Source organism: Hylobates moloch, unplaced genomic scaffold (assembly GCF_009828535.3).
Source record: "Hylobates moloch isolate HMO894 unplaced genomic scaffold, HMol_V3 SCAFFOLD_3, whole genome shotgun sequence".
NCBI lineage: Eukaryota > Metazoa > Chordata > Mammalia > Primates > Hylobatidae > Hylobates > Hylobates moloch.
The window spans coordinates 81,228,435-81,238,573 of NW_026652278.1; the positions used below are offsets into that span (position 1 = coordinate 81,228,435).

At 46.8% G+C, this 10,139-nt stretch overlaps 2 pseudogenes; one reads left to right on the forward strand and one right to left on the reverse strand.

Annotated features, from left to right (window-relative positions):
- Positions 1-319: 319 nt before the first annotated feature.
- On the reverse strand, positions 320-1,958 carry LOC116479105 (LIM domain-containing protein ajuba-like; annotated as a pseudogene).
- A 4,990-nt stretch (positions 1,959-6,948) lies between these two features.
- On the forward strand, positions 6,949-9,857 carry LOC116479111 (ribosome biogenesis protein BMS1 homolog; annotated as a pseudogene).
- Positions 9,858-10,139: the final 282 nt, after the last annotated feature.

Here is a 10,139-nt window from a genome sequence, read left to right on the forward strand (position 1 = left end):
GCAACATGGTGAGATCCCATCTCTAAAACAAACAAAATATATATACTGAAGATACAGAATCAGATGTTCAGAAGGTACTGGAACCCTCCTGTGTGTGCCTAAGCTCAGGCTGCACACATGGGAAAAAGGCCAGTCACCCCCACCCTGGTAAATATAAGGTTTCCCTTACACAATCCATTTGGAATATCATGATCTTTGGGTCTCCGGCCCTTGGGGTCCTCCCCAGAGGACTCTTCTGCCAGGCCTGCAGAGTGCATTCTTTGCCTTGGCTGGCCTCAGAGGGGCCCACTGGCCACAGCAGTTTGTCTGTGGTGGTGACAGCAGCAGCAGTGATTGCAGCTCAGATATAGTTGGCAGGGGGTTGTCGGGCATTGAGCCTCTGCATGTGGCAACCATGGCAGAGCAAGTGCCCATCCAGAGGGAAACAGCAGCAGCCTTCCTCATCACTCAGCTGCATCCGGCAGTCCTCACAGTGGTAGCACTCAGAGTGATAATCCCGGTCCGTGGGTATCACCCTCACGATGTCCTCACAGCCCTCAGAGGGCAGGATGGGTTGGCCACAGGCTGCACACTCAGGAACATAATTTTTGTGGTAGTCGGTGACACAGTATACTTGGTTGGAGAAGTCCACTGTGAAGGGGATGCCATCCAGGCACTTGTTGCAAACAACGTATCGGAAGCAGCCTGGGTGATAGGACTTCCCCATTGCTTGTAGGATCTTCTCCAAAATCAAGTGATCACAGACACAGCATTTCTCAGCTGCCTCCTGAAACTCTGAAAACAGATAATCTTCCTCACAGTACACAGAGCCATTGACACTGTAGAAAACCTTGCAACGCAAAGTTTGCCCACAAGAGCAGCAAACAAAGCACTGGGTGTGGTAGAGGCTGTCCAGGGCCTGGCAGGCATTGCTCTGCCCATAGATGCCTTTGTTGCACTTGATACGGGCGCCAAAGTAGTCCTCCCTGGCCTCCGGCTCCCGCATCCGGGCCCGGGCGGCCTCAGGAACGAAAGGAGGTGGTGGCTCCTCCAGACCCGACGGCTCAATCCCCGAGGGTTCTCCGCGGGCTCCAGCTTCTCGCCCACCGGTGCCCACCGTCAGGCGAAGCAAAGCTGTTAGCTCGTCCTGGTACCGGGCGCCCACGGCGCAGTCCCCGTAGCCGGTCACAGAGTGTCGTCCGGGTTGCGCCCCCAGTCTCTCCAAGGGCCCCGCCGCTCCCACTCCGGCCCCGCCTAGAGCTCCAGGGCTGCCCAGCGCCGGGGGATACGGGTGGCGACTTTCCTGGCAGCCGAAACCCGCGGGCCGCTGAGCGTACAATCGGTCCAGGGCGGCGTGGAGCTCCGGCTAGGCGGAAGGGACCCCTCCAGGAGAATAGCCTGCCGGTGCTCCGGCCAGGGGTGGGCCAAACAGGCACGGCCCCGCTGGCAAGCGGCTCCCGTGGCGCTGGTCGTAGCCCATGCTGATGCCGCTGGTGCGCTTGCTGCAGGGCCGGCTACCTCCAGCTCCGCCAGCCCCCGCCCAGTCCAGCAGCAGGCTGCCCCGGGGGCTGGACGGCTTTGCTCGCGTCGCTGGCCGAGCTACTGGCGAAGCTAGAGCGGGGGCTGAGGGCCGAGGCCGTGGGCTGTAGCCGAAAATCGGGGGGCAACGACTGAGGTAGAGGCAAGGCCCGGGTGGGCGGCGGCCCCCCGGGAAAGGAGCCTTCGTAGCGCGGCGCGTCAAAGGAGCCGCGCTGATTCCGCTCAGTGTCCAGGGAACCTTGCTCCCGCGCCGGCTCCAACGGCTCATCCCCAGGTCCCCCAGTAGCTCCTCGGGGCCCTGACTTCCTAGGTCACCCCAACCCACTTAGGCGCCCCTCGCCCGGCCCGGGGGTCCCGTCAGACCCAGACCGGCTAGATTAACCCTTTCTGCGGCCGAACTTCTCCAGCAGGCGACTGGCTTTCTCTCCTAATCGCTCCATGCCCTCGGGCCTGGGGCCTCTCCTCCCCTCCCCGCCTGGCACCCTGCGGCGTCTCGGCGGCTGGTTCTCTTTCCCTGAAGCTTGACTCTGGTTCCCCAGGGGCACAGGGGAGGCACAGGGGCTTAGCGGGCCGCCTGGATGCCCGGCGCCAGGAATCCCACAGCATCCCCCAGCGGGAAGGGCTGCGTCCCCCGCGCATCTGGGGCTGAGCGGGGCTAGCAGAGCCTCTGGCCGCCGCTGTCCCATCCGCAGGTCTGTCTGTTCACGCGTCGACTCGCCCGACTGCCCCACTCTCCCCGGTCCCCTCACCCCCTAGCTCTCACGCTAGCCCTATCATTTATTTCTGATTGTAAAGTAATGATACAATAGATTTAGATCCTCATTTTAGCCATCATTTAATCATGATCATGTACCACTGAACTTAAAAGTTGGAAAAAAAGCAATCTAAATTTCATCTGAGCGCCAATCCCATGTAATTTATAAAAGTTTGGAAGAACACAGGTAGGTACTCAGAGTAATCAACTTAGCTTTGAAAGAAGAATTTAATTTTTTATTATCTGCCACAACCATATCCTGGTGAATTGACTTAAATCATTGAGCTATAATTGCTTTTTGAAGATTTTTTTATTTTTCCCCCTCTTGTGAAGTAGTAATTAACAAAATGTAAAAATCTAAATTCAATATATAATTTCATGTTATAAAATAAAGGTTATGCATGAAATATAGTTAATGGTCAGACAAATTCTTTGTTAAGATTGGGGAGCTTTGCAATTTGTGAGAAACATTCACACACACACACAAAGTCTGTAAACAAAGATAAAATGTTTTTGCTGAATAATGTAATTGTCATTTCCTCCTCTCTTATTGAAAGACAGGTGTCTGTTTACCTGGAGTGTTGCTTAAATTTGCCACAAATTTGTTACTCAAAACCTTATTTATTATATTATAGCAAATAGGGTAATAATTACTGTCAGAGAAGGGGACATACTTTTTGTAACTCTTTACATTTTTCTTAAAATACAAATTCTGTTATATAAATTTTGGTTTTGAATCTTTTAATTATCTTTTCACTACCTCCCATACATCCTTTAAGTTTTCTTTGTCTTTTTCAGCTTCAGTATACAGATTTCAGCAATACTGTAATTTTTTACTGAGTACTTAACATATATAAGAAAAAGATACTTCACAATTTCCACATGCTGTAATGAAATATGTTGAGCTTAGTTTATGTTAAGTGCATCTCGTTCTTGCTTGATTTCTTCTTTTTTCCTCTAAAGTTATATTTTATCTTGCAAGTTGTGTATGTAGGTGTATTAGTTATGCATTTGTTTCACAAATTATCCAAAATCTTAGTGGATAAAGCAGCAAACATTTATTATCTCACAGTTTCCATGAGTCAGAAATTCAGAGAATGCTTAGCTGCATTCTCTGTGTCTGAATATCTCACAAGGCTAAAATCAAGGTGTCAGTTTGGGCTATGGTTATCCCAAGGTTCAACCAGTGATGAGTCCACTTTTTTTTTTTTTTTTTTTTTTTTTTTGAGACGGAGTCTCGCTCTGTCGCCCAGGCTGGAGTGCAGTGGCGCAATCTCGGCTCACTGCAAGCTCTGCCTCCCGGGTTCACGCCATTCTCCTGCCTCAGCCTCTCCGAGTAGCTGGGACTACAGGCGCCCGCCACCACGCCCGGCTAATTTTTTTTTTGTATTTTTAGTAGAGACGGGGTTTCACCGTGGTCTTGATCTCCTGACTTTGTGATCCGCCCGCCTCGGCCTTCCAAAGTGCTGGGATTACAAGCGTGAGCCACCGCGCCCGGCGATGAGTCCACTTTTATAGTGACTCAAGTAGCTGTTGGTGGGACTCAGTTCCTCCGTGGCTATTCTTAATTGGTGGTTGGCAAGAGGCCTACTTCACTGTTTTACCACATGGATGTTACCCATAAAGCATCTCACAACATGGAAGCAGCTCCGACAGGGCTAATAAATAAGAAGGCAAAAAAGAATGTGCAAGAAAAAAGTCAAAAAGGCTTTTGTCATCTAGACTTGGAAGTGATTAAGCTCAAGTGTGATTAATCTCAAGCCAACTATCAAGCTGAAAGGACAGGATGTGAATATTAAGAAAGGGATCACTGAAAGCCATTTAGGAAACTGCCTACAAATTATGTGGATATGGATGTTTTATGAAAATAAAATTCCTTGTCCTAGAGTGGTGTCTTTTTACTTTCTTTTTCTTTTTTTCTGCGTCTAATATTTTAGAACCCAAAACATGGGGATAAAGACAAATTTTAGCATCTTATCCTTGATATTTAGGAGCACAGCATATGTCATGTTGAGGATGTTACTATGCCTCTACATTATGTTGGAAAGTATATATTCATCTCTGGCTCTCTTTTTTTCTCTCAAGTGATGGTGATTTATAATGTCTAGAATAAAGTATACTTAGAAGCCAAATTAAAACTGTGTTTTATCGTATTCGTGTAAGCTTACTAAAGTATTACTAAATACTCCTGTTTGCATCTTCATCATCTCCAAACTTTTTTCTGCTACTATGGCATCTTTTCGTATTTGCATGAACCAAATGTGGCTTTTGAAATAGGAAATTTTGGATGGAATAATAATCCACTATGAAGGAGTCATATAGTTAATGTAAGGAGAAGGGCTGACTTACAAGACCTAAATATATTTTTAAATTCTTCAACACTACTCTACCTTCTCCTTAATGTACCCAGAACATATGTCTCAGATTTCAATAGTCCTTGGAGTCACATTTTCCTCAAATACCTGAATAAAAAGATTTTACAATCTTGCTTTATTATATATAAGAACTTAATAATTTACCAGGTATTCAAAGATATCCAGGAACATTTATCTTCTTCAAAATATTTCCTGATTTTCACTTGCCATTCCATTTCTCATCTGGATCCAGATCAGAGCCTTTACCTACTTTTCTGCAGGTTACTCACTTCTGGGTTTCTTCATGCTTGTGTGGCTCTCTTTTAAACACTTCACACTGAGTTGTGGACACCTATCCCTTCTTTTTTCAAAAGGCCTTTTTTCCCTTCTTTTTTTCAGGAGGCAAGGAAGGGGGAGGCAGTAGGAAGGATTGAACAGAGAGGAAGACATGTGAAATACTCATTTGGAACAATGGGAGATTGAATAGACCGGACAAAGAATGATTAAAGTGAGGACTGCTGACATGGTCCTGTTTTCCTCCAGCCATGTTTAGTTGCATCGTTGTGGCATGGAATAGATGGAGAGCTGGGTTTATCCAGGGCTCCCATCTTACTAAGCAGATAGGAGGTGACAGGGAGGTGGGTGAGTTGAGGAGGTGTGCAAAGGACCAATGAGAATGGTTGGCCATGGAGTTTAAGCTGGCTCACTAGAGAGGGAAAAGTCATAAAGGAAGGAAGAAACAGCGAACAGGTAGTAAGATCTTGATTGGAGGTGCTGGTAAGGTTGCAGTTTTGTTTCAGGGCAGTATAGGGAGTAACCTGGATAGCTAGGAGGTGGTGGTCAGAGTGGGCTACTGTGGGGTTTGCAGTCCTTGGACCTGACAAGGTCTGAGTTCTGATCATGGAGGGAGGGGGAAGCTGAGGTAGGACAGAGGACAGGAGTGGGCTTCATGAGATGAAAAGGTTGTTAGAAGGATTATCTACCCGGATACTGACATCTCCATGAAGTAAGAGGCCTAGTGTGAAGAAATTACAACATCCTAAGCTCTTCACGGATAAAGGAAGCATGTGCCACGTGGGTAGCCTCCCCAGTCTAGCACCCAGTATATAGCCTATGCAGAATGAATACCTGGGGGCTGCTAGGGGCGAAAACAAGGTCCCTGTGACAGGACCTGAAGCCTAGGGGTCTCGGTGACAGGAGTGGGCCTAGTTTTTTGGCGTAGAATTGAGCCTTGAGTGCACTGGTGGGATCTTATTGAAAGGAACTCCTCCAAGACTAGAGGAAGATGCATCCTCTGACAATGTAGGCTCTGTAAGCGTCCCAAGTACCTGGGGTGGGGGTTAGATGGACTCCAAGGCATTTCCTCAGGTGGCAATGGGCGAATCCCTGGGAAGGCAAAGCTGTGCAGGAAGAAAATGGCAAGATGCTACCTTCCCTCAGGGAAAGCCCCTTTCCCAGGAGCAGGGAAGGCGAGGCAGTTTAGGCTGGGTCAGTTTGTCCCTGCCTTCAGAGTCTGTTGGTCCTGGAAAAAGAGGGCCTTATTTTATTTATTTATTTTTCTTTGAGACAGTGTGTTGCTCTGTCGCCCAGGCTGGAGTGCAGTGGCTCGATCTCAGCTCACTGCAACCTCCGCCTCCAAGTCTCGAGCGATCGTTCTGCCTCATCCTCCAGAGTAGCTGGGACCACAGGGACCACAGGCGCCCGCCAGGACGCGGGCTTTTATTTATTTATTTATTTATTTATTTATTTATTTATTGAGAGAGACACGTAGCCTCCCTATGTTGCCCAGGCTGGTGTTGAACTCCTGGGCTCAAGCGATCCTCTCGCCTCGGCCTCCCAAAGGGCTGGGATTACAGGCATGAGCCACCAATTCCGGCCAAAAGAGGGCTTTAGGGCACCCCCAGAACGCGAGATCTCCCTCATCTGTCATCTTTAAAGAGGAAGAAGTGGACTCCCAGTCCAGCCATAGTCCATTCGTCCCGAGCACGGTCACTCCGGGGTGGCCAGGACCAAATGTGTCTCCTTCTGGCTTTTGCACCGCACCAACTAATCCGCGCCAGGCCGCACAGCTGCCCTGGCCTTCTGGGAGGGCTCCTGGAGCGCAGTGTACGCTGCTCCGGAGTCCCACCGCAGGAGTTGAGGCAGCGAGTTCCGAGGGCGGGGGGGAGCGGAATCCGGAGGCACGCGGACCCGGTGGAACGCACTGCGCAGACGGCGCCGGCGCCTGCACTCAGCTGTTGACGAGTCTTTCTTCCAGCGCTACCCTGAAAGTCCTCCAGGCACTGGTCTCTTTTTCCTGCCTTTTGTTTCCCTCCCGGCGAGTCGGCGCGACAGTGAATTTCCGTTTCCCGCGGTGTCCAAGCGGACCTGACGAGTCGCAGTTGTGAGCAGGTTCGGTGCCGCGGGCTGGGGTAGGCGGCGGTGGGGTCCCTGGCTCTGGGGCACTGGGAAGATCGCGAGTCGTGCGAGTGGGAATGTCCTCCCCCGGTCCTCCGGCTCATCTTTGCTCCCGAGGAGCAGCATATTTCGCATCTGCCAGCGGTGTGCCCGGGGGTCGTTGGGAGAGGGACAGGGTGAATCCCTGCAGAGAGCCCGGACTGGGAGGGAAGGTGTCGGGGAGACGTCGTTTCCTGGCGACCTGGTCCTGGCAGGCGACTTAGACCTGAGCGGAATCTGTTGACCCTTAATTCTGCCTTTCCCACCAAGAGCAAAAGGAAGAGAAACATTAGTACAAGTTCGGAACTAAAATATAGTAGAGAAGCAACATAATCTCTGAAATCACACAGCTACTCAGTTTCAAAGCGTTCCTAGTGCCCAGCTCTCCTAACTCCCCGCCGGTGTTCCTTGACATTATGGTGATATATAAAGACTTTCTGTTTCTGCTCCTGTGTGTGTCTGTGGGAAGCCTCTGACTCACCTCTGTGCTCCAGTAGCACCCTGTGCAGCCTTGCAATGTAGCCCTTATTGCATGGCACGAAAGATACTAGTTTGGATTCTCTGCAAGTGAGATCATAGGTATATCCATTTACTGGCACAGTGGCTAGCACATCATAGACAGACGCAAACATTTATTAAACGGAATTAATACAGGACCTTAATTGAATGAAATGGCACCCTGCCCCGCTTTTTTTCAATCAAGCTGTCAGATTTTATGCAGCCTGATATTCTAAAAAAAACTCACTAATTCAGTGATTACCAATTTATTGGCCACAGATTCCCAGGTACCTCAGAAATCACTGGAAGGCTCTCTGTAAGTCCATGGGGTCTCCAGGCATCATTTAGAACCAGTCATATCTCACACATACAGATATTGCTATTTTTCAAATGTATGCAGATGAGTTGTAATTTAGGAGTTTTACAGAGTCAACAGGTACTAAAAGTAACACTGCGATCCTATTGGAAGTTCATAAAAATGTTTTAAATTTTTTATTACAATTTAAGTTTTAGTTTAAGTTAGGAAACCACTTCATTAGTCCAGTCGATATCTAGGTCTGAGCTGTCCAGTATGGTAGCCACATGTGACTATTTAGAGTTGGAAGGAAATTAATTAAAAATTCATTTTTTCAGTTTCTTTAAGTACATTTTAAGTAACCACATGTGGCTAAAGGCTAAATGGCGGAAAAGTACAGATATAGAATATTTCTATCCTTGCAGAAATAGATACTGATGATGTTGACACTTAAGATGAATAAAAAGTAACTTAATCATAAAATGTAATCTTAGCAGAAGTACCTCATCTAATTTATAGCATAACAGAGAGAAATGAAATTAAGTTAAGCAGTTTCTACCCTTGTTCAGTGAACAAATACATCATGTCTTCATAAAGAAATAAATGAAATTTAATGTTTTTCCCTGGGTATTGCCTGGATTGTAAAATGCTTCTTCCACCTCCTTAGCCCAACCTTCTTCCTTGTAGGTTAGAGTTACTTGTTATTGGTAAATAGCCACTATGGAGACTAAGGACCAGAAGAAACAAAGAAAGAAAAACAGTGGACCCAAAGCTGAAAAGGAAAAGAAGCGGCATCTGCAGGATCTCCAGCTAGGAGACGAAGAAGATGCCCGGAAGAGAAATCCCAACGCTTTTGCAGTTCAGTCTGCCGTGTGGATGGCTCGATCCTTTCACAGGTATGTTTAGCTACAGTCTGATGCTTCTTCCATTGATTTTTTTTAAATAGGAGCCTCTCACAGGTGACATTTGGATTCACAAGTCTAGTCCAGCTCCAAAGGACATGGAGATGCATGCTGTGTGGCTTTTACTAAAATGTGAGAAGCCTTCCCATAGAAGCTGCCTTGCCTCCAGCATCTGCACACTGGTTGGTGTTTCTTGCCCAAGATACAAGAATTTATAGAATTTGTTTCTTCCTAAACTTTAAACTGTTTCTATGGTGATAAGTGTGCTTTTTCCCTCTGGATATGTTTTACAAATTTGTAATATAAAATACAAAAATTACAATATTTAATACTAACATAGCTTTATTGAGTGAGTCCTTATGATATTCTTAGCAGTGTACTTTAAACATTATTCAACTAAACCCTTCCAGCATCCTTACCAGAGTAGGAATCATTCTTGCCCTCTTTTTATGGACAAGAAAACTGGGGTCAAGAAAACAGATTCCCTCCAATCATATAACCAGTAAGTAGGAGAGCCAAATTTAACTCCAGAGCCTATGCTCTTATCCATTATGATGCACTGCCTCGGTATTTACCTTTTGGTTTTTAAAAAATTATTAAAATCACTCATAAAACAGTCAGATTTAAGGAGTGTTTAATTTTCAACTCTCTATACTACCGAAGTTATCTTGTTACATCTTTATTGAACAGCAGTTATTTGGATGGGGGTCAAAAGTTAACAAGTTAATTGACAAGTTAATTGTATTTATATATTGTCTGTTGTACTCTATAAAATATACGAAAGTGCTCATATCTATATTTAAAAAGTCTACTTTTACTCTATTTTGAAAGTGAGTTTACTTTTTTTTTTTTTTTAATGAACAGGATTCAGGATTTGAAGACAAAAAATCATCATATTCCAGTGGTTGAGCGAACTCCACTAGAGCCCCCACCAATAGTGGTAGTGGTGACGGGGCCTCCAAAGTTGGAAAGAGCACTTTGATATAATGCCTCATTCGGAACTTCACCTGGCAGAAGTTGACCGAGATCAGAGGCCCTGTGATGATCGTGTCAGGTAGGAGATGCCACCACAGACACAGAGTTGGCGTGGCTGTTGTCATCCGAGGGACATGCGTGTGTTTCTTGTTTTCCTGAGTGGAACATGTTAAATTTTGTCATATCATGTTACCTCTCATACTTCTACTAAGTTAGCTATAACTTCAGAAAAGGGTAAGTTCCCAGAGATAAGGATGTGATACATATCTTATCCTGACTGCTCTATAGCTTTGCCAAGCATGTTCCTTGGAAGGGCCTAGCAGGCCTGGTCACTGTGAACACATCATTTAACAGACAGCACGTACCTCCTATGTGCCAGGTGCATGTGCTTGCCCTTATGAAGCCAC